This window comes from Falco punctatus (assembly GCF_963210335.1).
Source record: "Falco punctatus genome assembly, chromosome: 6".
Classification (NCBI taxonomy): domain Eukaryota; kingdom Metazoa; phylum Chordata; class Aves; order Falconiformes; family Falconidae; genus Falco; species Falco punctatus.
In genome coordinates, this window is record NC_137585.1 from 38,065,285 (window position 1) to 38,087,523 (window position 22,239).

Here is a 22,239-nt window from a genome sequence, read left to right on the forward strand (position 1 = left end):
GGTTCCAAGGGAAAACTTCCTGAAAAAGGGGAAAGGGGAGGCTCTTCCCTCCCCTGAAACTCAGACTATTGTCTCTCCATGTAGAGTACTGTCTTACAGTGCTAGAATAAGACAGGTCTTTGGCTGGTGCCTGGACACAGGCTCTGGTTGTGTTTCTACATCCTTTATCTTGAGGGAATAGCATAGTTTCTGTTACAAAGGGCAGGGCCACCTTGATCTCAAGGGATGAGCCATGAGTCCAGAGCCTCAAGTACTTGGTGCTTGCATGGCTCTGTTCAAGTCACCCTACTACACGCCCTGGATAGCTGGACATGCCTGTGGGCCAGCAGCACTGAGTGTTAGGAAGAAATAATTAGTAAATGCTTGTACCATGTTTGTGTCAAGTAGAGGATTTTTAGAAGCACCTGAGAGATTTATTAAAACAAACCCTATCTCACGGAAAGCCAGTAGTGCTTAGCTGCTCAGGTGCTTTTAGAAATTTCTGCTACAAAAGCTAAGAATGTTTATTCTTTTTAAAAATCTCTTTATGAAGGGTCTAGATCATTTAATAGTGAGATAAACCAGTTGAGCTCTCCTGAGCCTAAAATATTGTGATAGTAATCTTAACTAGCAACTACTCCTGGAAGATGCCCTGGATTGAACGGAGGATACAAAGCTACCTTCAGAGGGTGCAGGAGCTCCTTCCTTAATAGCACCTGCCACAGAGCAGGAAGCAGGAGTAGGTAGCACATTGGGCAGGATTTCATCAGAAAGATACGCTTGGGGATGCACATTGAATGCAAGAAGTGATTGGTGACTTTAGGGGTAATTCTGTGTTGGTCAAAATGACTCCATCTCTCCTAATAACAAACAACACTATTGCTGTGGAGTTGGACAGTGTCAGTATCAGTCATTAATCTGGGAAGCAGCGAGTAAAGTGAAATGCTTTGCCAGCAGGGTGAAACCCTGTCATAAAATTGATCAAAACCATTTAGGTTCTGTTTTCAAACAAGATTTGTCCATTTGAAGCTTTGCACTGCCATAGTCCTTACTTCAAAGAGTTTGCAATTTTGATGCTAAACTGAAATACGTTAATATTAGCATTTACATTAACAAGTAAATTGACAGATGCCATAGTTTACATATATTATGCAAATATCCTGAAATCTCGCATGCATTAGCATCTGATTTTCTTGAGATTAAATGAGATGTACACTTTATAGGGGAAATAATTAAGGCATCCAGACATATGAGAAGCTAGGTGACTTGATGTGGCTTGTTTGAACTGTGGTAAAGCCCAGGGGCAGAGGAAAAGGGCATCCAACACTTTCATACATAAAAATACTGTGTTTATGGTTGCTGTTTGGAGAAAGTAGTGTAGGAATCTCTCTGGGATATGGTCAGAAGTAGTGCAGGAAGCTCGTGCTGGGAGACATGATTTGGGATGTTGAGTCTTCAACCTGAAGGGCCAGTCAGGGTCTCAGCCTGGGGTTTTTTTTTTTGAGATTTGAGAAACACTCCCTCTTTGCAGCACTGTGTAAACACCACTCAGTTGAGCTCCCCCGATCTGGTAAGTGGACAAGATTTTCCTACACAGGCAGGGAACAGTGAGGAGGCAAGTCTGCGATCCATATAGGAGCAGGCCACCAGACCCTAGACTTGCCTGTCACCACTTCAATACCTGGCAGGTTGTTGTCTTCTTCTTACTCCTCTGGAGGTCATGAAGGGTTGACAACTGTTGGCAAAGCTATGCCCAGGGCAATCAGCTTTTGCTTCAGGTGAGTTTGGTGAGAAATTTTGCTATTTTGACAATGCTCTGGTTTGCCAGCTTCATTTCACTTCTTCCACTGGGCAGAGCCTACCTCATCCCAGCCTTGGAAAAAGAGAATATGAACCACAAATAGTGGCAGTTTTCTCTGTGCATTTTTAATTAGTTCCACTTTTACAGGTAGCATGAAGAAGTACTTGGGATCTGATCCAGAGAGGTGCTGGGCTGTACAGGCTCTCTGAGGGTGTGTGCAGTGCATGGGCCTCAGCCTCTGCTGCCACACTGACCTGACTCTTCTGAGCTTATCATGGAGGCTCTGCTAGGATTTAAAATACAACTCATTTCCCTTCCTTGGAAACTTGCACATCAAGGTCTTAGTGTACTCCTCACAAGTAGTCTTGAACATTCCTCTGCTGCTTTTGTCAGCCTGCTATAAACTTTCAGCTTTTACAGGGAGGCTGTCAAAACATTGTATAGAAAATAATTTCCTTTTTCGGTTCCACCAGTGTGCAGTAACACCTCAGGCTATCACATTGGAGAGGCTTCATCAAGAGCCTCTTTGTACCACGCAAAGTGCTCATCCAACTTGGCATGTCTTGATGAAGTTCATCCAAGACCTCCTGATCTGTTTGAATAGTGACTGAGCTTCCTGGCCAGCTTCTTCTTGGGCTTTGCTTCCAAACCTTGCAGGATGCTTTGTAGTGCAAACAAACATGCAAGCGGACAGAGGCTGACCTAGCTTCCTTTTGTCTTCAAAAAGCTAGGATGATAAAATCATCCTAGGGTTACAGTTCAGCTTAATTCAAGTTCCAGTCTCATAATTGCTCCAAAATTTTAGTTCTGTCTTGCAAGTACCCCTTTAAATTATGCATACTCCTGCTTACAGCATCGCTGCCACTCTTCAAATATTCAAGGGTTCCATGCATTTAATTTTGGATGGTTTACTCTCTTCAGGGAGGAGGCAGATTTTAAAAATGAAATTGCTGGCAGAAAAAGTAAAGCTTACATGACTAGCAGCAAACAGCAATTTGAGTTCTCAAGAACATGTATGTCCAGGACATGTAAATTTTACTCATTTGCATTTCAAGGGCACATATGACATGCAACACTGCTTTCTCATCCAGTAACATTATCTAAACTTAATGATTAATGTCAAATTTTTATTAACGTTTACAAGTACATTGGGAGACTAATTTGTTTGCTTTCATTATGCAAAACTGATTTAAGATCGTGGTTTGCATTTACACACATTTACATAGTGTTTCCTGATTAATACATTATAATACACACAAATAATGTGTAAATTGCAGGGTCACATCTGCAGCGTAAACTTCATTTTGTGCAGTGTAATATTTGACTTGTCTAGCAGAACTTTTCCAGCAGGTTGCAGTTGAAGTCAGGATACAGCAGGAAAACAAAACCAAGGAGGAACAGGGATCAGAGGTGGATTTGTGGTCTTTTCTTAGCACCTGTTACTTGCCGATACCCTGCAGCCATGAAACAGAAGAAGAAGATGCCAAGGATAGCTGGCAACAGGATGAGTTTCATGTAATGCTGTGGCCCCGGGGTCAGGCTCCTGTGAACATGCAGTTTAGTTGCAAGCTCAGTGACTTTAGGCTTGGAGTGAAATGGGTAAACAGCAAGAGGAGCTGGTGGGAGGGGAAGGGCCAGCAACCACTGCTGTCAGAAATGGCCTAGTTACCTTGGCACTGATCCTCATGAAGGTGCTCAGCTAGGTGCAGTAGAGACCCTTGAGATGCTCTGCTCTGCTCCCTGTAGTAATTTTGGCTGGGGATGTTCAGGGCTGGCTGGCTGACATGGGGAGGACCAGTGGAGGATGCAGGGAGGAGGGCAGTGATGACCACCAAGCAGCTGGTGTGGGGCTGAGACGGGGACCCAGAAAGGCAGCACCCTTGCACTGAACATGGGTGCAAGGGGACACTGTGGGTACTTTCCCAGTGTAGCGTCTTCCTAAGGGAAAGCGCAGTCGAACTCAGGCTTGCCTCATCTCTCCGAGGCCCTAATCCTACTATCTATCCTCCACCAGTCACAACCTCATCCTCCTCTTCCCTACACCCTCACCCCCCTCCGGTTCTTCTTTCTGTAAACAACTCTTTCTGATTTTGGACAAGCAGGGATCAACAGATTCTGGAGGGGGGCGGCGAAGACACTTGTTTTGTTTTGGTTTTTTCCTTCCTTTCTTGAATTTTGGTGTTTGAACTTGAAAAAAAATAATATATATAAATATATAAATATATATATTTAAGCAAATGGATTTCCTGGAGAACTACGAAAAGAGTTGATTTTTTCCCCTTTGATTTCTCTTGTTTCTCATTGGGGTTTGCTTTTTGGGGAAGAGAGCTTTTGTGAACTGTTGAGATTTCCAGTTCAACATTGTTTAAGGAATGTGGAGGGGAAAAAAAATAAAAGAAAAAAAAAAAAAAAGGAAGAAAAATCAACAAAACCCATGAAAATCTTTGTGATGTACAAAACCTGTAAATAGTTAAAGATACTTTCTCTTTTCTAACAACAAATTATTTCTGTCACTTTATATTCAAAAATAAAGAAACCTACCACAGAATATCAGGGTTAAAAAAAAAATGGAACCCGTAATCAGAACATTTTCTTGGTTGTCTTCATTCATTTTGTTCTTAATTTGGAGAATGCCTGGGAATTTTGCTGCATGTATGGTGTTTTAAAAGTCTAAAATGGGGATGAAATTAGGAATACAATGTTACTTGAGAGGGGCTTTTGTCCTGGTGTTCGCTAATAGCAGTGGGTCCAGGCTAGTGTCTTAGGGTTACATGGTGAGAGTGCAGGAATGGGTTCTAGCACCTTTTATGTTCAAGAAGCACAAACAGATACTGAGACAGAGGCATGAATGCAAGACCGTCTCCATGGGTTGAGTATCTCCTTATACTGCCTGGAAACTGGCTGGGAGCTACACACTGAAGGCCACCATGAAGCTGCTGATAACACTGCTAAACAACCTGTAGTATTTAGGAGCTGTCTTGAACATCTTCTGTCAGGCCAGCAAGTGACAAGGCATTGGCACATTGTCTTCATAAAACAAAGCCCAGTCTGGGGCTCTAGAGGAGGACAAGGTGGCAAAGATGATAGGGAGGTCTCCCAAGATGTCAGTTCATCTTGGCACCAGCCATTAATCGTGACCCCCAAGACTACAGGGAAGTTGAGAGAAGAAGTTGATCTTTGCAGAGGTAACCCTGATTCAACCAACAGAAAAGGTCAAAGAGGATATTTGTGAAGAAGTGCTAAGAAGTGGCAAGTTTTGGAAACATGGAGCATTGTGTAACCTTTAATGGCGAGAGGGCAGTCACCTATTTTTAGGGGAGCTAAAAATAAAGAAAGCAGACTAGCTGAGCCAGTCACAGGATGCTAGACTACCTGTGCTGTGCAATTAAAAGGGTGGAACACCGCAGAAAAACTCAGATGCAGCAAGCCAGATTCAGAACAGGAAAAGTGTTCAGCCAAGGGACCTCATAACAGCTGACAGAAACTAAACATTAGTAAATGCAGATAATTGGTAAGGGGAGCAAAATTATGAGCCAGGGAAAGAAAATCCCTGGCTAGTAGATGTAAAGGTAAAGACAATGATATATACATAAATACATGAATACATGTTTATTGAGAATCCTAAAAATAGATGTTAAGTACTAACTGTGAAAGGTAAGTCAATAATAGCACAGAAGAGGCTGAAACGTTCAATAATCCATTTTGATAAGAAGCTGGAGAGACAGCGGGTAACGTCAGCACTGTTGTTCCTCACAAAGGAAGTGGGACATTACCTAAGACCCAACTGGACACCTTTCTGAGGGGTGCAGTAGTAGGGCCTCAGCTCCAGGCCTCCATTCTCACAGCTCTGTGTCCCTTGTGGTACCTGCCCCGTTCTCTTATCACCTATAAGGCACTGGACTTGCTGCAGTGAAATGACTCAGCTGCTCGTGTGGATGGTCTCGTGACAGTGGTTCTTCCCAACCTCAAAATCCACCAGTGCAATAGCTACCTTAGTGATACCAGAAGGCAAAAAAAAAAAAGAAAAAGTGAGTATCAAGGTATTGTTTTTCAGTCTCAATACATGTATTTTAACTACTAAGGCAGAGGTGCTCACCCTTCTATTTCTGAGTTCAAAACAGTACCATTTTGATGAGGAATGTTTGGGGTTTTTTGACAGTGACTTAGTGCAAAAATGAAATGTGATTGTTTTGGGCCAATTCTGACAGCACCTGATATATTTTGTTAAGAAAACAAAAGTATTTTTTCCAGGTCTGGGACAGAGTTGTATTAATTCCCACTCAAATGCAGGACACTGTCATCAAAAGTGGCTAACTTCCAACACATAGCTGAAATACTGTAGAGGTCATTTATTCAAGCTTTAGCTCTTGACCCAGGTTCATCTGCCAAAGGAAGGAGGGTTTTTCACTGGATTTCGCTTGCTACCCACAGCTAAGTCTTGGCTGGAGGTGCAAGGGAAACATGAACAGTTTGAAAGTTTCAAACGGTTTCATGGCTTTATCTTTTCAAAACGTGAAGATTTTCTGCCTCTTCGATACTATTCATAGCATTTTCTTGGGTTTTGTTACCGAAATTGTTAATTGACAAGTTCCGTTTTGAAAAAAAGAAATGTCTGCCAATTTAGTTTCAGGTTTGAAAATATTTGTCTTTTGGCCAAGCTGCATACTTAAAAACTGCTAAAACCAATCCAAACAGGAAACTAAATGGAGTGTGTGAGTGAAAAGCAAAGATAATCATCAAAAGAGATCGAAAAAGTAAACAACAGTAGAAAAAAATTTCTCAGGAGGTTTCTATTTCTGTAAATTTCACTGAAATAAAATCCAACCAGAACTTTTCAAATGGCTCAACTGACAGTGCTTTAGCTAAAGTGAATGGTTTTTAAGAAGTCTGGAGATCTCAGTGAATGAGATAGCAACCAAAAAATCAGGTTCTCTTTCTGAACCTCCCAGATACACAACAATGGGCTGGAACTGGAAAGAGATTGGTTAGTTTTCCTCTGTATATTTTTTTATACTTCCACCTCAGCCAGAATCTGGTGGCCCAGGACTATCTATGAAAAAATGGGGGGAAATAATGATATTATCCCTAGCATTATGATACTCACATTTGAGAACTATAGGTTCATTCTGATGTTACCAGCACTCACTGACCCCTTTGGTCCTTGAAGAGCCAAGGTTTACGGAAAAGTTTTTAAACACATCACAGGAAGACAGTGACAGAAAAGAGCTATTCACTGCTACATCCAGGGTCTGCTACCCTTGCCATGTAGGTGAGGATGCACCTTCCTAACGTTAGGTGTCTAACAGGGGACATCTTTAAGTCTCTTTCCTTGGTCATGGCAGAGCAGGAGGCATTTCTCAACATAAGCTATAATGGCCTAAAGCCAGTGTCTGGGGTACAACTGCCCATGGATAAACATTTCTTTTGATAATTGTCCACATGATTGGCACTGGTGTGCGTATGTGTGTGTTTGTGTGTACATGTGTGTAGCTCACCTAAGCTTTAGGGGTTAAAATCTCACCAATTTGCTTAGGTTTTCACTGACATGCAGAATCAATGGACTCCAGAGAAGGATTTGCATCATCTTCAAATAAATGACCCTTCTGGCTCAGACAAATCTCCCACCAAATCCATTTCCTGGGTGTCTGGACCCATGGACATCTTCACTGAAAGACAGCTAAAGGTAGGTCAACCAAAGCCCACTGTTTGTGTTTAAGTTAAAATGGCAGGGGTGACTGGGGGATAAATGCCTCCCTTACAGGTGAGTTGCACTGAGTGGCAGGCCCTGAGAGCAGAGGAGGGACTGGGATTCCCTTCGGGGCCAAGTTCTCTGATGCAGAGTAGCTGAAAATGTCAGGCACAAAGGAAGGGAGGGCTGAGTGATGTAAAATGGGAGCAGAATGAAGTGTAATGAGGTCTATTGTCTGAGGCATCTCTTGGCAGCCTGTACTCAATGGCAGATCAATAAGCAGCAAAAGAAGTCAGAAAATAATGTGTTTGTTTGGGGAAAAAAATGCAGCTGGAATCAAAGATACTTACAAGTGCAGTGGCTGACATTGCCTTCAATACAGCAAGGAGATCTTTGCACGTCTGTCCCAAAACATGACCACTCTGCCATCCTACAGGACCTAATTCCTGACAGTTCCTGCAGCACTGTCAGAGCAGCTGTAGCTGAGAAGGAGCTTTGGGGGACCAGCCTCTTCTGTTGGTGCACCACATCTTGGGGGTATCCCTCAGAAAATGCTGGCAAATGGACCCAACCCACCAGGAGTGGGCAGGTATCCCAGCTCCTTCCCTCAGTGTGACTGGGTGCACTGCCTTCTGTCTCCATAACCGCTATCTACTCAGATCTCTTAAAAATTAATCCCAAAGTCTGCAGAAATCTGGTTGTTCCAGTAAAGATTCTGCGCCAGATGCCACATTCTCCTGTGTGGGGTGTGGAGGATGAAACCACTCCATCATGTGTCATCAGTGAAATTCATGGAGAAAGAGGGTCCCTTTCTGTCCCAGGAGGACAAGCAAAACTGTATCAAGCAATTAAAACATATTAGTGCCCTCCCCAACCTCTACTATCCTGGGCTGCCCTCTTCTTTGACTGGCCTGTGGGCTGTAAACCCTTCAGTCTTCATTATTCTCAAATTGGGAAGGCTTATTGGAGGACCCTAGAGCAAAAGTTATCACTATGGTGCCTTGCATAGGAAAAAGCCTTAATGGGAGAGGGAAACTAGGATTCTGCAGGAAGATCAGAAGTACTCGCTGCTTTGAGTCAGGACTCAAAAAGTTGAATGAGGCCTGGAGGACTCCTCCCTTTCACCCATTTTTTGGCACATGAGATGGAAATAAAGCACTGTACGAGTGGAGGGCTTACAGGTCCCTGTGCACTGTTCAGCAGTATCTGCTGCACACAGGTGTTTTTCATACCTAAATCCTAATAAGCTATCTTCTCAGGTGGTGTAATGTTAGCACAAATGTCTGCAAGAGCATTAAGGACAGTGGTGCCTTGTGCTTGAAAAAGGTTGTGTTCAGTCAGAGACTGCATCTTGACTGACTTAGTAGTCAGTGGGGCCCTAGAAAAATGTGTTAAAAAGCATGATGTCCCATGGCAATAGGACTAGAGTGACCCAGAGGGGTCTGCGCTGGCTTGCTCCTGCTCTCAGAGGAAAGTTGTGCTCAGCATTGTGTCCTCTGACTCAATTAGCTACAAGCATGTTCAAACATGATAACGTTGTGTAGTATAGAAAAGGACAGTGTACTGGCCCAGTTCCAGACTGTATAATTAATTTCCTCTTATCTGAAAATTCTACCTGTAATTTTGAATTGGGTATGCCTGGATATTTTAATCTTTTCCCAACTATGGCTTCAAACCACCGTTTTATTTTTTATTTTTTTTGTCTCCTGTGACTTCTAAAATATCTTGTGGCTCCTTTATATACACATGCATATTTATATTCCTCTTTTTATCTTTTGCATTGTTGCAGCAACAAAAGCTGTAATTCACTTTGCTTAAATTATTGTGTGGTTGTGCAATGTACTGTATAGGGCTATAGGCAATAATATCCTGCTAAAAAAATGTAAAAGAAAGATTGTACATCCATATACTGAAAACACCCTGAACTATCCAAACCTCCCAAATACTGACCGCTTATTACTGCGTGGTGTTTCTTGCACCAGCTATCTGAATGCTGCTCTTTATTCAGTATTCAGTCACGTTCTCCACACTGTGTACGCATTTGGATATGTCTGAGCTCAGGAGATGCAATCAGCAAAAGATTACTCTGTGAGACAATACCTGTTCTTTGCAGATATATTCTCTAATTAACAATGTGGAGGAAAACATCTGTCCCAAAATTATCAAAAAGTTACATTAAAAAATCCTTGGTTTACTGCATGACTGAAGGGCTGCTGTGCAGCTTTTCTTACTTGAACCCTGCCCAGGGGAACGGCCTGCTGCAGTCCATTCCTAAGTGTGGATGAACTCAGCAGCCCAGACATGGCAAAAGTGCTCTACCCAGCTCCGTGCAGCAATGTGCTCTGTAGTTAATCTAGCCAACACTAAAACTGTTTACATTAGCATATTTGCTTTGTCAGTGATAGTGTTAAACATTTTCTAGTGAAGGGCAGCCTTGTTTAACTGCAAGATGACACATGCCCAGAAAGCAGTGTTTGCTTGAGCTGTGAGGCTGCTCTTCCAAAGTAACTAGGCATGTCCTTCTGTACATCCTTTTTCCACCTCTGATACTAGGTTGTGATAACCTGAGTACCAGGGCACCACTGACTGTGGGAGGTTGGTGCATTTTAGGGGTAAGTAAAGTGGTATTTGCACGTATGTCCTCTTCCATAGGATTTGAGTTTTAACCGGTAGAATTGCCAGTGACCCTTTTGCAAGCACAGTAGGCTTGCTGCTCATCTGACAGAAGGTATTTCCAATGGCACAACAGCTCCCACTACCAGGCAGCTGTGGGTGGGAGGGTTGTTCAGTATGGCTGTGCAGTGTAGAAATAGCCTCCATGCCTGACTTCCTTAGCATGTGGACAGCACTGAGATCACAGCCTCACAGTGATGTCATTGCTGGTGCTGGGAACAAACAGCTTTAAGCATCTTTTCCAAGCCTCTCTGTGCATCATGTTGGGAAGGAGGCTGTAGCTTTTCTTTTCACCTCCCCAATGTTTCTGCTGCTCTGCTTGCACCCACACAGATGGGAGGTAGCAATGCCTGTGGCCAGGCAGGTCTCCCCTCTCTCTCAGCTCAGTAATACAGCAATCTGAATGTGTGTTGTTCTAGGTGACTGGATGTCTGAGCCAATTCCTCAGTCAGCAGCACCTGTGTAACTAACATGGCATTTTGACGGCTATCCAGCCCTTACCAGCTAAGCTGTTTCAACGCCCTGTCATCATGTGTTGCCAGGTGGTTGTAAAACAAGCAGAGGTGTGCCAATACAAACAGAAGGATAAACATGAGGAGGGAAAAAGGGAATGGAGGAGTGCAGAAATCATAGAGGTCCAGTGAAGGGCAATTCAAATGATCCACAGCAAAAGGGGCTGGGGAGCTGTCAGGGGTTGAGCAAGGATCTGATACATGGACAGGCTAGGGATGTTGGAGACCAAAGTTAAGGCAATAAACAGGTGCATGATGAATGATCACGAACAGGCCAACAGACATTCCAAGTCAGCCTGGTACAAGAGAGGAACTCTTAAAGGCTACATGCTTTTCCTTTTTATAGATTAAAGCACTTAGATTTCTCACCCTGCAATTAATCAGTCCCTGGGATTTGCTCTTGTTGCATACATCAAATACATATAATGCAACAGATTTTGTGGAAAGTCAGACAGGTATTTGTTCACAGCAAGGCTCCTGGGCAATACCCTTAGAGAGACTTACAGCTCTTCTCCCCTTCACTCCAGCTTGCTGGAGTTCTCATTGCTCAAAACACCCCTCAGAGAGGAACAAATTCATCAATTCCCACCTGTCCAGACCAAAATCACTGTCACAGACCAGCACAAGGGCTAGTAAATTTACAGATTAGACATTTTTATAGGAGGGCTGTAACCCAACAAGTAGTTTGAACTTGGTTGAAATTTACCAAGAACATGATTAAAAGCATAAATTCATCTTTGGCAGGGACAGGAAGACATTAGAGGATAATACAATTATGGATAGTGTAGGACTCAGGTAGGGGAAAGAAATTATTATATCTCCTATTGGTGCATCTTAGCCCATGGCAAAAGCACACTGCAGAAGAAGGAGGGTCTCTGCTCTAAAGGATCACTCAGGTATATTGAGATGAGGTGGATGATTCTAAAGCAGCCACCTAAAGCAAGCTGACTGCTGGTAGCTACACACAACATGGACAACCGCATCTCCATTACTGCTTTTTTACCACAAAGTCCCTAAGTGGAGACAGCCACATCATAGTGTCTGCGAGGAGATTTGCCACTATTGACATTAGCAAGAGGATGCTGTGCATACCCTTGGGTGCTGGACCACCCAACAAAGGCCCTCCATGGTTACATCAGTCATGAAGAGGAAGGTGGAGCAGTAGAATGTGTCTGTCTGTTCCTTCTTTGCTCCATCTCACTGGCTCAGACTTCTTTTTACTGTGATATTTAAATAAGGGCCTGACAGGGGCTGGGCAATGGCTATGCCATGACCACAGATTATCCTGCTGCTGAGTACTCGGGAAGGTAGGGCAGCTGCCAGGGCACAAGTGCAAGGCTTGAGAAGGGGATCTACACTCTCAGTCCTTAAGGCGGCTCTCCTGCCTCTTCTCCAGCTAGTGCCTCCTCTGGCACACTTCTTACCCGTCTGCTGTCTGGTATGCTTCTTACCTTACAGCTGTCTGCTGCAGAATGCAGATTTCACAGGGCAGGGACTAACTCTAGTCTGTGTTTGTGCAGGATCTAGCAGGTGGGACTTTGGTCTGCAGTGAAGGTTGCCTCCGAAGATGTGTCATAGTACAAACACAGCCTGAGCCTTCCCCACCCCCCCCAAAAAAAAAGTGGTTTAGCCACTTACATTTCTAAGTACTCAAGCGGGGACTCAGTCCCCAGTGAGGCTTCTATGTTCCAGTCCAAGAAAAGCAGAACTCAAAAGGGTAGGCTAAACGCTTTCAGGAACAAATAACCATACAGAACCACATGGGCACTTTTGGAAATTAATCCCAAATCAAAAGCAAACTCATGGAGTGTGTTAGCAACCAGAGGCAGCTCTACAAATGGGAATTCCCTGCTCTTGGGAGTAACGTGGGATCCATCCTGCTGGCAGGATTGAAATGTGATCAGCTGGTGCGTGCCAGAGCTGGTTTTCTTCTTTGGATGGATTTAGATATTTTGCCAGGACTCCTGTACTGCTTTTATACCTAGAGTTCAGCTGCTTTGCTTTGTTAAATGCTGAGATGCCCTGAATGGAAACACTGGGAGTGAAGAATATTCCACAGGGAAACTGTCACCTGGCATCACGTCCCACTGCACTACTTTTCTTGTCACAGGCAGAGAGGGAGCAGGGTCCATCTCCACAATCCCCTGTGTTCTTGTGACTGCAAGGATGGGAGAGCAGGCTTGCATGTCTGCTCAAGGAAAGCTGCAGCAGGCCCTGTGCAAACTCAGCCTGGTGACTGCTATTATCTGCCACATACACGAGTGATCCAGATGGTGTCTCAGCTATAAAACTGAGAGGTCTATGGATGTGCAGGAGGCAAAACTGATAGGGGGAGAGGTCTTGTTGTAAGCCTGTAGGAGTGCAGAGGGGCCTTGATATATACAAGCCCTTCAGCATTGTTGCTTTCAAACACAAAGTTTTTGTACCTGCAAAATCTCTGTTTTCACCAAAGAAGGCGGCACTGCAATGTGGGAGTACAACTGACTCCTCAGTGTCACATATTCTGGTCCCCCTTCATTAGTTAGACATTCTGTTAACTTATAAAAGACTTGAAAGCATATCAAGCCTGTAAACAAAAAACCTACTAAAGTCAGGCCAGCAAACAAAAGTCAGGCAATGGGAAAAGGGGGTTATTCTGATCACCAAACTATTCCTCATTCATCAGATCTGTCCTTCCCAGCTACTTTGGCCACTGGGCTGTTTCCAGTGGGTGGAGAATGGTGTTTCATGCCCTGAAGGACTGAGTTACTTCTTCAGACACAAAGCAGCATTAACAACGTTGTATCTGTCCTGGAAAAGGATATGCAATCTTCTCTTTGTCTTAGGTGGGTACCTCTGAGGGTCATCCCAGACATGTAACCTGGATGTGGGTGGCAGAGGTCTTTCACCGGTCAGCCTTCCCAGTTTCTTTCCAAATCTATTTGCACTGCCCTTGGACCCTTGGTCATGCTGTGATTTCACCACTGGCAGGCTGTGTTTTAATCCGGACTCATGCTCAGCCTTCTATTTCAAACTCTGTTGATGTAATTTGTCTTTATACAAACATGTCATGGTCACTTTTGCCACATGGTCTCATTTAGTGCTTATGACACATCTAATTCTTTCTCATTTCTCTAGCAAGTAACAGTTTGACCCTCTTTTTAGAAAGGTCTGCTGTGTCTCCTGGCACATAGGGGGGTTTTGTAGCAACTTCAGTATTAATTAACCTTGGATCCAGAAACTTTTTAGATGATGGCAGAGTTCCTGTTCAAGGATCTCTGAAATGGTGAATCTTATGAAGTGCTTCCGGATATTTTGGTCTGTGCTAAGACAGATGACTTAAATCAGAGAAGGCTTCATCTATCCAGTATGTCATTTGTATGGATTTCTCGTTTACCCTGTTTGACTGTGCATTGATGGGTATGCTTGAATTGACACATTGAAGATAAACACACAGATGAATCAATCACTACTTCCTAGGAATGCACCCAAAACTTCTTGGTACAAAATCGCTGTGATTTTTTATTATTATTATTATTATTATCTGCACTCCTTGTTGTGCAACAGCTCAATTCATAGGTGTGAAAGTACTTTTTTCCCATTTCATTCTGTCTGAACAGTGTCTGGACAATGGACAATGAGTACCTTCTAGGAACTACTCCATGGATCCTTTGTCAATTTGTCTTTAGACTTTTTGTAGATGCCACAGTTTGATTGCCTTCCCAACAGCCCCTTCTCTCACATTTCACACTAGCTAACACCTTGGACTGTTAATCTTGAAAAAATGGTCTTTGGCAACTTATTTTACCTCTCCAAGGCTTTTCCTCTTACCAGTTAGTTCACAGAATCATAGAATGGCTGAGGTAGGAAGGGACCCTGGAGGTCGTCTTGTCCAACCTCACTGCTCAAGCAGGGTCACCCAGAGCTGGTTGCCCAGGACTAACCAGATGGCTTTTAAGTATCTTCAAGGATGAAAACTCTGCAACCTCTCTGGGCAACCTGTGCCAGTGCTCAGTCACCCTTGCAGTGAAATTGTTTCCTGATGTTCAGGGGGGACCTCCTGTGTTTCAGTTTGTGCCCAGTGCCTCTGATGCTGTCTCTGGGTACCACTAGGAAGAGCCTGGTTTTGTCTTCTTTGCACCCTCTCTTCAGGCATTTGTAGACATTGATGGGGTCCCCCTGAGACTTCTCTTCTCCAAGCTGAGCAGTCCCAGTGCTCTCAGCCTTTCTTCATGTGAGGAACTCAGCTGCATTAAAGCAGAAAGACTTTGGTTAAGTATTACTGTAGCTGTTATTTTAAGTCCTTCCTTTTAAGCAAACTTTTTTGCCATTAGTACAAACTTCCTGGATTTTTATCAACTGCCTTTTTTACAGAGGTTCTATTTAAAAAGTATCATTCAGTTGTTTCTTTATGCTCTGTTAAACAGTCTTTTCTTGGCATGCAACAGAGGAAAATGCATAAAATTCTGGTGATTGAAAAAAAAATTGGGAAAATGGAATTTTGACAAAACAAAGCAATAATGCTTTTGGTGGGTGCCAGAGGGAGCTCTGTTTCTCTGTGTAATATCACAGGTCAAGCAGTAATGTCTTCACTGGCACATCATTCTGTAAACTACACCTGGGTGAGGTTTCCTGCTACAGAATCAACTTCTGTTATTGGTCTTGGTCATATGAAGATATCAGGCTTGGTTTTGCTATATGGACCCCCTTGGACGCTGCTTCAGAAAATGATTTTTATCAAAAGAAGAGTCACTGTAATGTAGCTGTGCTTGGCTTGATCTCTGTCATGTTTCCTTTGGCTTTTTGTTAATTTCTTTCTGTCAATCACAAACCAGTTTGTGGTAAAGGCCAGTTTCAAAACAGTTATTTAAATCATCAGCAGGGTTTTGTCCTTCAGAGGCATTTCATTAATCCATTTTACATTTCTTTCTGCTGAGAACAACATTTCTCTCCAATGGTTTTCTAGCATGCACGGCACAGAGTCATTATGCCTGGACACCATTTTGCTGTGCTGAGATTGTCTCTGCTTTAGTGCAAGTCAGTCTAACCACTGCTGTTTCCCTGCCCTATATACCACAGCTTTTTTAATTAGATGTATATTTGTTCCTGCAGTGTTTGCTTGCGCTGGGCAGTAAGCAATCGCAAGCAGTTGTCAGCTAGAGCATTATAAACATTTATTTCTTACAAGTGCTGTTGTGGCCACTGCTACAAACACATCTCAGCTGAGAGAGGTAATGTTAAAAAACAAGCCAGCACAGGCCTGCCAGTCATCTGATCCTGCCCATCAAAAGCACAGCTCTCGCTGCCATTACGAGTAGCTGTGGTCATTCCAAGGTCAGGTCAAGTGGTCAAGTCACCTTCTTGAAATAACTGCTATTTTTGAGCATTAATTATATCACAAATAGTCCATTTTTTAAAATGCTTCAGATTTGTATACTGTTGTTTTACTTCCTTACTATACTATCTGATGGGTTGATCAGTGTTGTAGTCTGACAGCTAGCTTCTGGTAGAAACAGGGCGTCTTTCCCAAATGGTATTCTCATCCAGACCAGAAAATTCTCTAATGACTTCTTCCTTGCTGTTTGTAGACCCTGGTGAACAGCAGTCTTCCTGACACGCACACACTTGCATTGATCTTTAGCTTACAGCGTTTTGCATTGCCTGTGCGTATTGTAGGCCTCCACTGTCTCTCAACCTGCCAGATCTCACTTCTGTTCATGTAGTTACGTGCATCATGTCCATCATGCAAGGAGAAACTGGAAGTGGGACAACTTTGCTATCATGACCAACAGTGTGAGGATCAAATGCAAGCCTTCCAGAACTGTTTTCATGAGCTGGAGAGTTGCAGTAGGCTGTAATATGCAGTATCTTCTGCACAGCAGCACACAGAGTGCTGAGCTCTAACTTGCCAGTGGTTTACATCATCTCCCCCATCAATTCTCTCTTCCAGGAATAGAGATTCAGATGTCACTGTCTGCACATCTTGAAATGGTCCCCCTCATATGTGAAATGGGAATTCAAATGTGTAAACCCCATTTGCAAGACCAGAGATCATTTTTCTCTCTCAGCAGCATTACAAGTCCCTTGCTGAACACTGATTTCTTCTTATCATCTGTTACTCACAGCCCAAGATCTCATGTCACTGACATGCCTGCTGAGTACCTCAAGCACACTCCAGTTGCCAGAAGCAGAATTGCAAATTTTTAAGACACGAGAGCATTACAAATCTCTATGCCTAACTTTCCTCAAGGAAATGAATGTTTGTGACAGAGGTAGAAGACAGTGACCTACCTCTCACTCTCCCAAATGCTGCCTGGGCATGGGGAGTCACTCACCACTCTCTCCTTAGATCGATGGAAAGCTCTGTTGTGTGATTTTTGGAGCACAGTGAATGACTGGCTGTGCTGAGAACTGGACCGATCCTTGCACACACAGTCTCTACACCTCCTTTCTTCCTCCCTGTATCTCACGAGCATCTGTTGTTCCCCAGATGCACACAGAAATTCTTTTTCTTTTTGTTTCAGCACTGCATGCTGCTATAACCCCACAGGCTGCCTCTGCACCCAGTTGACACATAGCTATCATTGTTGCCAAATCAACACCCACATAGAGTTTGAGTAAAAGCCCAACTCTTTCCTGGCCTCACCTATTACATGACCTTCCCAGCTTCTGAGTCCATCAGCATCCATGTGGACCTACATCCCCCTCATAGTGAGTGTCTCTCTCCTCTCTGAAGCTCCTCAAGGCAGTTTGTGGGCTGTAGCCTCTGCAGCTGGCTGCAGGGCTCAGGGATGGAGAAGGCAGGATCTAATTCTCTGTTCACACAAAAAGCTGCTATAGCTGCAACACAGGTATCCTCTGTTGGTAGATTTCAAAACCACAAAGCATCAAGCAAGGGCAGCTCTGCTGTCTGTAGCTTTGCACACTGCAGTGGCATGAACAAGTTTGGGAGATGGTTTCTGTGCTTGTTGCAGCACTCAATGCTATCAGCAACAGCATGAGCAGTGCCAGAGGCTCAGCACAGCAGGGCAGGTGTTCACTAAGCAAGGTGAACAGTGTGAAAACAAATGCAGCCTCTGAAGGATCAAGTCCTTGGGTGACCTGCCTTCTTGTATTGCTGTACATGCTGGCACAAGGGAGCGTTGTTTCAGTGCTGGTGGAGGTGGTGCAGGGCTGCAGAGGCTCTTATTCAGGCTGGACTGATTGTAGGAACATAAAGCCTGCTTAAGACTGAGGTTCTCCTCATACTATGGTTGCCCCATCCCTGCAGTAGTTAGTTACAGGACAAATCCTCCAGGGGTTAAACTGCAGAGGAGTCATGTAAGGTAGGCCCACATCTTAGGCTCTAGCTTTCTGCAGTACCCCAAGTTTTCTATATGGTCTCCCCTTAAGCCCCAACCCAAAGTTTCCTGCTTTCTTTGGATGTTGGGCAAGGCCATAGCCCAAGGGCAAAGAGCTAGAGCACACAGTCTTCTGGAGCAAACTTCTTCATTAAAAGCAAAATATTTGTTGCAAAGGCGTTCTGTGTTTTGGTTTGGTTTTTCTTTTTCATTCCTCAACATTGCATAGCTACAAAGGCTGACTCCTGGTTAGCAAGCAGCAAGTGTGGAGAAGACCAACTTGAGGGATGTTATGCTGGAGGCAGCCTATCGATGGGAAGGGATGCACCACTGTGTTCTCCAGTCCAGTATTCCCATGGCCCACAAATGTGGGGAGAACTGAGACAGCACGTTGCAGCAGAAGCCAAGAGGTAAACCTCAGAGCATGAGAGGGTGTGTGTGGATTTCATTTAGCATGTTCTTCTGCTGCACCAGTAAGAGCATTTTGTGGCATATGCCTTGCATATGGGAAACAACAGGAAGGCCCTGGCATGAACACATGCAAGAGTCTTTTTGCAATCTGCCCTGAATACTGTTAGTGATTGATTAAGTCTGTTGAAGCCTCTAACACCACTGATGTCCATGGAAGAAGAGTTATCCTCAACAGATCTCACAGAAAGGAAAGCCTGAAAGTCAGGGAAGAGAGCCCAAGCCGAGGAGGAAAGGGACTGCAGGAGAGAGAAAGGTTTTACTGAAGAATTATGAACAAAAGTCTGGAGGAGGCAAGCCAGTTGTGGCTGTGGAGAAAAGATCTGAAGTCACAGAACTCTCCAAACTATCAAGCTGCAACAAGGTCTTTTTACTATCTCATACCAGCATACTCTTCATACAGCCCCTCTGCTGCCTTCATCTCACCTCGTCCAGGGCACACGCTCTTCTCATGCTTCTTCCTCTCTCTCCTTCTTCCTCAGCTGCTCTCTCTCTTCATTGGCTCTCAACCCCTTAACAGAACCAGCCACAGCTGCACCTTATCTACACCGGCCAGCCCGCTGCCCCTGAAGCCAGCCCACAGCTGTATATTATCGATGCTAATTAGCCCAGCTTCATTCCTCTGCAGTCTGAGACTAGCAGAGAAGGGGTAACTGACCCTAGCTCTTGTGCGTGCACCCACGTGCCATTTGAATATGTCTCAGACATGAGCTTGTCTCCACTGCTCTGAGGAGCAGGAATAGAGGTGATCAGCAGCACTTAGGATCCCTCTGCCCTCCATAAAAGCAGCATCTTTGACCTGCAGAGCCTTCCCCATGCAGTGGCTTGCATGATGCCTCCTGCCAGCATGCCTTTACCTTGAGAGGTCTTGCTGGTTGGGTTGAGCAGGCGGCTCATATACACAGAGATTGCTCTGGAAGATGATTTTGGCTGCCATCCAGTATGGCTTACTTTTGAATCTAAAAATGCTTAACTAAGCATTCCCTTCCCTACACTGCTTATTAGCATCTAGGTGTCTTCAGAAGCTGCCAGTTAAAAGTCTTTGCAAGACACTGGCAACAGAACAAATAGGTTGGCTGTAGAGAAGCAACCCAGATGCTGCTGTACCACCTCAGTGTCCTCCTCCCTCTACACCTTCATTTGCCTTCATGAGTTACAACTGAGAGCTCTGAAAATGAAGGCACATAGCTGTACCAGGAGATAGGAAACTTAATTCCTTATGGAGAAAGAGAAGCGTCCAAGTCATGGATTTTAAACCATGAGGTTATTTCCACCTCTGAGACATTGCTTGTATTGTAGGGTCTCCCAGGCTGTGCAGGCTTTTGGGGCTTGGTGAAGAATTTTTTTGACAGTGTGTTTCCGTTAGAAAATGCTGATTCATGAGGCTTTTGTTTGTCAGGAGCGTACTCAATCAGAGAAATCCACTGATGGGGCTTGGGTATGTTAAGTATTTGTTTGGTAGGACAGGAAAACAGTTATCAGCTGCTGCGTTGCCCCTCACCTTGGCTCCCAGCCTCCTGCCTTGGAACCCAGAAGCTATAGCCAGGGCAAGAAACTTCTTTTTTTGGTATCCAAAAGGTAGCTGTCCCTTAGGCATTTTCAAAGTGAAACATTTTGAATGTTTCATTTGGTGGAGCTGGAGGGGCTCCAAATGATGGAACCAGAGGGATTTCAGAGCCTTCAGTGGATGTTGTTGTCTCTTAGATGAATCCCCATAACTAGATGTGTACTGACTCCTCATCTGATGTGATGCAGGGTAGGAAGGGCTCACTCACACCTCTGTCACTGGTCCCTGTATATATACATGCTTTGTACTCATGGTTACACAAGGGAAGGTAGTTAACAATGATGCTATATTGCAGCAGGGAGAAAAGCCAAGGGGAGATAGATTCCTTAGCCTGACTGAAGGCATGGAAATGGCAACAATTTAGGAATAAGGCAGTACCTAGGTTCTGACCATGCTGAGCTGTCTCTGCTTGGGTGTGGAAACAAAGCATCTCTGGGCTTGTCCAGCTTTCCACACATAGGAGAGGGACCCGTGAAGTCGCCAGAGATGTAGGAAACAAGCAAAAGGGCTGTAGCTGAAAACACCTGATAGTTGTTTGGCTACAAAACCCGAGTCAGATGGGCCCAATCAGAGCCAGTGAGCTGACAGGTGGGAGGTGGAGAGGGAGCCAGCAGTGGAGAGGGTGCAGAATAAGTGCAAAAATCTGCACCAAAAGCCATTCTCCTTAAGAGTCCAGAGCCTTTGGCTGGCTATAGGTGAATCTGCCTCTGAGGGGGTATATAAAGGAAGGTCCATATCATGGCAGCTTTGACATGTCAGAGTGGTGTCAGACCTGTGTGCAATGATGGGCAGGAGCAGTGCTGTGGCGACTCATGAAACAGCTTAGCCATTCCCAGAAGTTCTAGGGCAGTATCTATAATTGAAGAGCTCCAGGAGGTTGTCAGGCTTGTGGTTCTCCACCAATTAGGACTAAAAGGTTCCATTTATTAACAACTGGCTTGTTTAAATAACAGCTCCCACCAAGTGCTTTCGGTGTGCACTAGGAAACAGTGTTGTCTGGGCTGTTGTGCAGTGACAGTAGGTGCCTCTCTCTGCAGCCACTGTGCCAAGCCCCTGCTGCCCCCAGCTCCCCTCCAGGGCCCTGCTGGGGGGATCGATCCCTGCTCACTGCCTCCTGCCCCTGTTCCCACAGGACTGCCTTCCTGCCTGTACACACACGGACCCACAGCACTTCCCCCTCCTGGTAATGCACTCACACTTCTGTGCATCAATTAGGCTGCTTTCTGGAGGAAAAGTGGATTTTGTGTTCAGTGCTGGCACTGGAGGGGTGGTGTGTTGCATATTGATGGAAGAGATGATTTGTCAGGTTTTGCTTTCTTCTCCTTAGTGCTCCTGGGACACACAGATGCAGTGCTTATACTGTTCCTGCTGAACACATTTTCCCACTCTTGGGCTTCACAGAAACTTTGCAGTTTTCTTCTCTTTCCTTGCATTTTGGAGCCTTCCCCACACTCTGCCCCCTCCCCCTCCACCCGCCCCCCCCCCCCCCCGAAAAAAAAAAAAGGAAAAAAAGGGGGGGGGGGGAAGAAAAAAAGAAAATGAAGTCATAACATTCAGAGCAAAACTTTTACCAGAGCATGTTGTGGTCTGACCAGGACCTATACAGATGGAAGTTCCTGCCGTATGTTTCTCAGGCCAGACAAATAGTATGTCACAACTGAGCAATACCTACAGCTGGGGAGACTTCACTTCCTCCTCCACCTTCCCCAGAGTGGGCTTTGTTGCAGGTTCATTGTTGAGGCTTTTGTTAAGCTTGTGCAGAGTGCTTAATCAGACAGTTGAAGAACAGCTTGTCCTCCAGCACCCAGAATCACCACCACATCCTTGACTTGTGAAGACAATAGCTGAAACTTGAAAGAAGAGGCACGTGGCAGATATAGATAGGGATATTGAGCCAGGTCAGGTGTCCCTTTGCCACAGCACAGCCTTGGAGCCTTGCTTCTACATTGTGGGCCCTGATGACAGGTCCCAGACCATGCAATCAACTGTGTCAGTTACAGGAGATCCCAGGATGGGGGGAGATGCAAGTTAAAGCTGGGATGGAGGGAAGATGTGTCTGTCAGGTTTGCTGTAAGAGTGGGAAGAGGTGAGAGATTCTAGTTGCCAGACACTTGGGGACTTTGCAAGGTGCAATGTACTCTGTGCCTGGCTGTCGCCACAGTCCTTGGGTCCCCTTGTTCTTCATTCCTACAACAGGCTCCTCATTTCATTGTGTACACCCCCTTTTCTTG

At 44.7% G+C, this 22,239-nt stretch overlaps 1 protein-coding gene across 2 annotated transcripts in view; it reads left to right on the forward strand.

Annotated features, from left to right (window-relative positions):
• The window catches only part of GRIN2B (glutamate ionotropic receptor NMDA type subunit 2B), a 262,368-nt gene extending 240,821 nt beyond the window's left edge, over nt 1-21,547 (forward strand). For both annotated transcript variants that reach the window (XM_080393094.1, XM_080393095.1), the window contains one exon: nt 1-21,547. This exon is cut by the window's left edge and continues 18,182 nt beyond it. The gene's annotated coding sequence lies outside the window, so the exon portion shown is untranslated.
• Nucleotides 21,548-22,239: the final 692 nt, after the last annotated feature.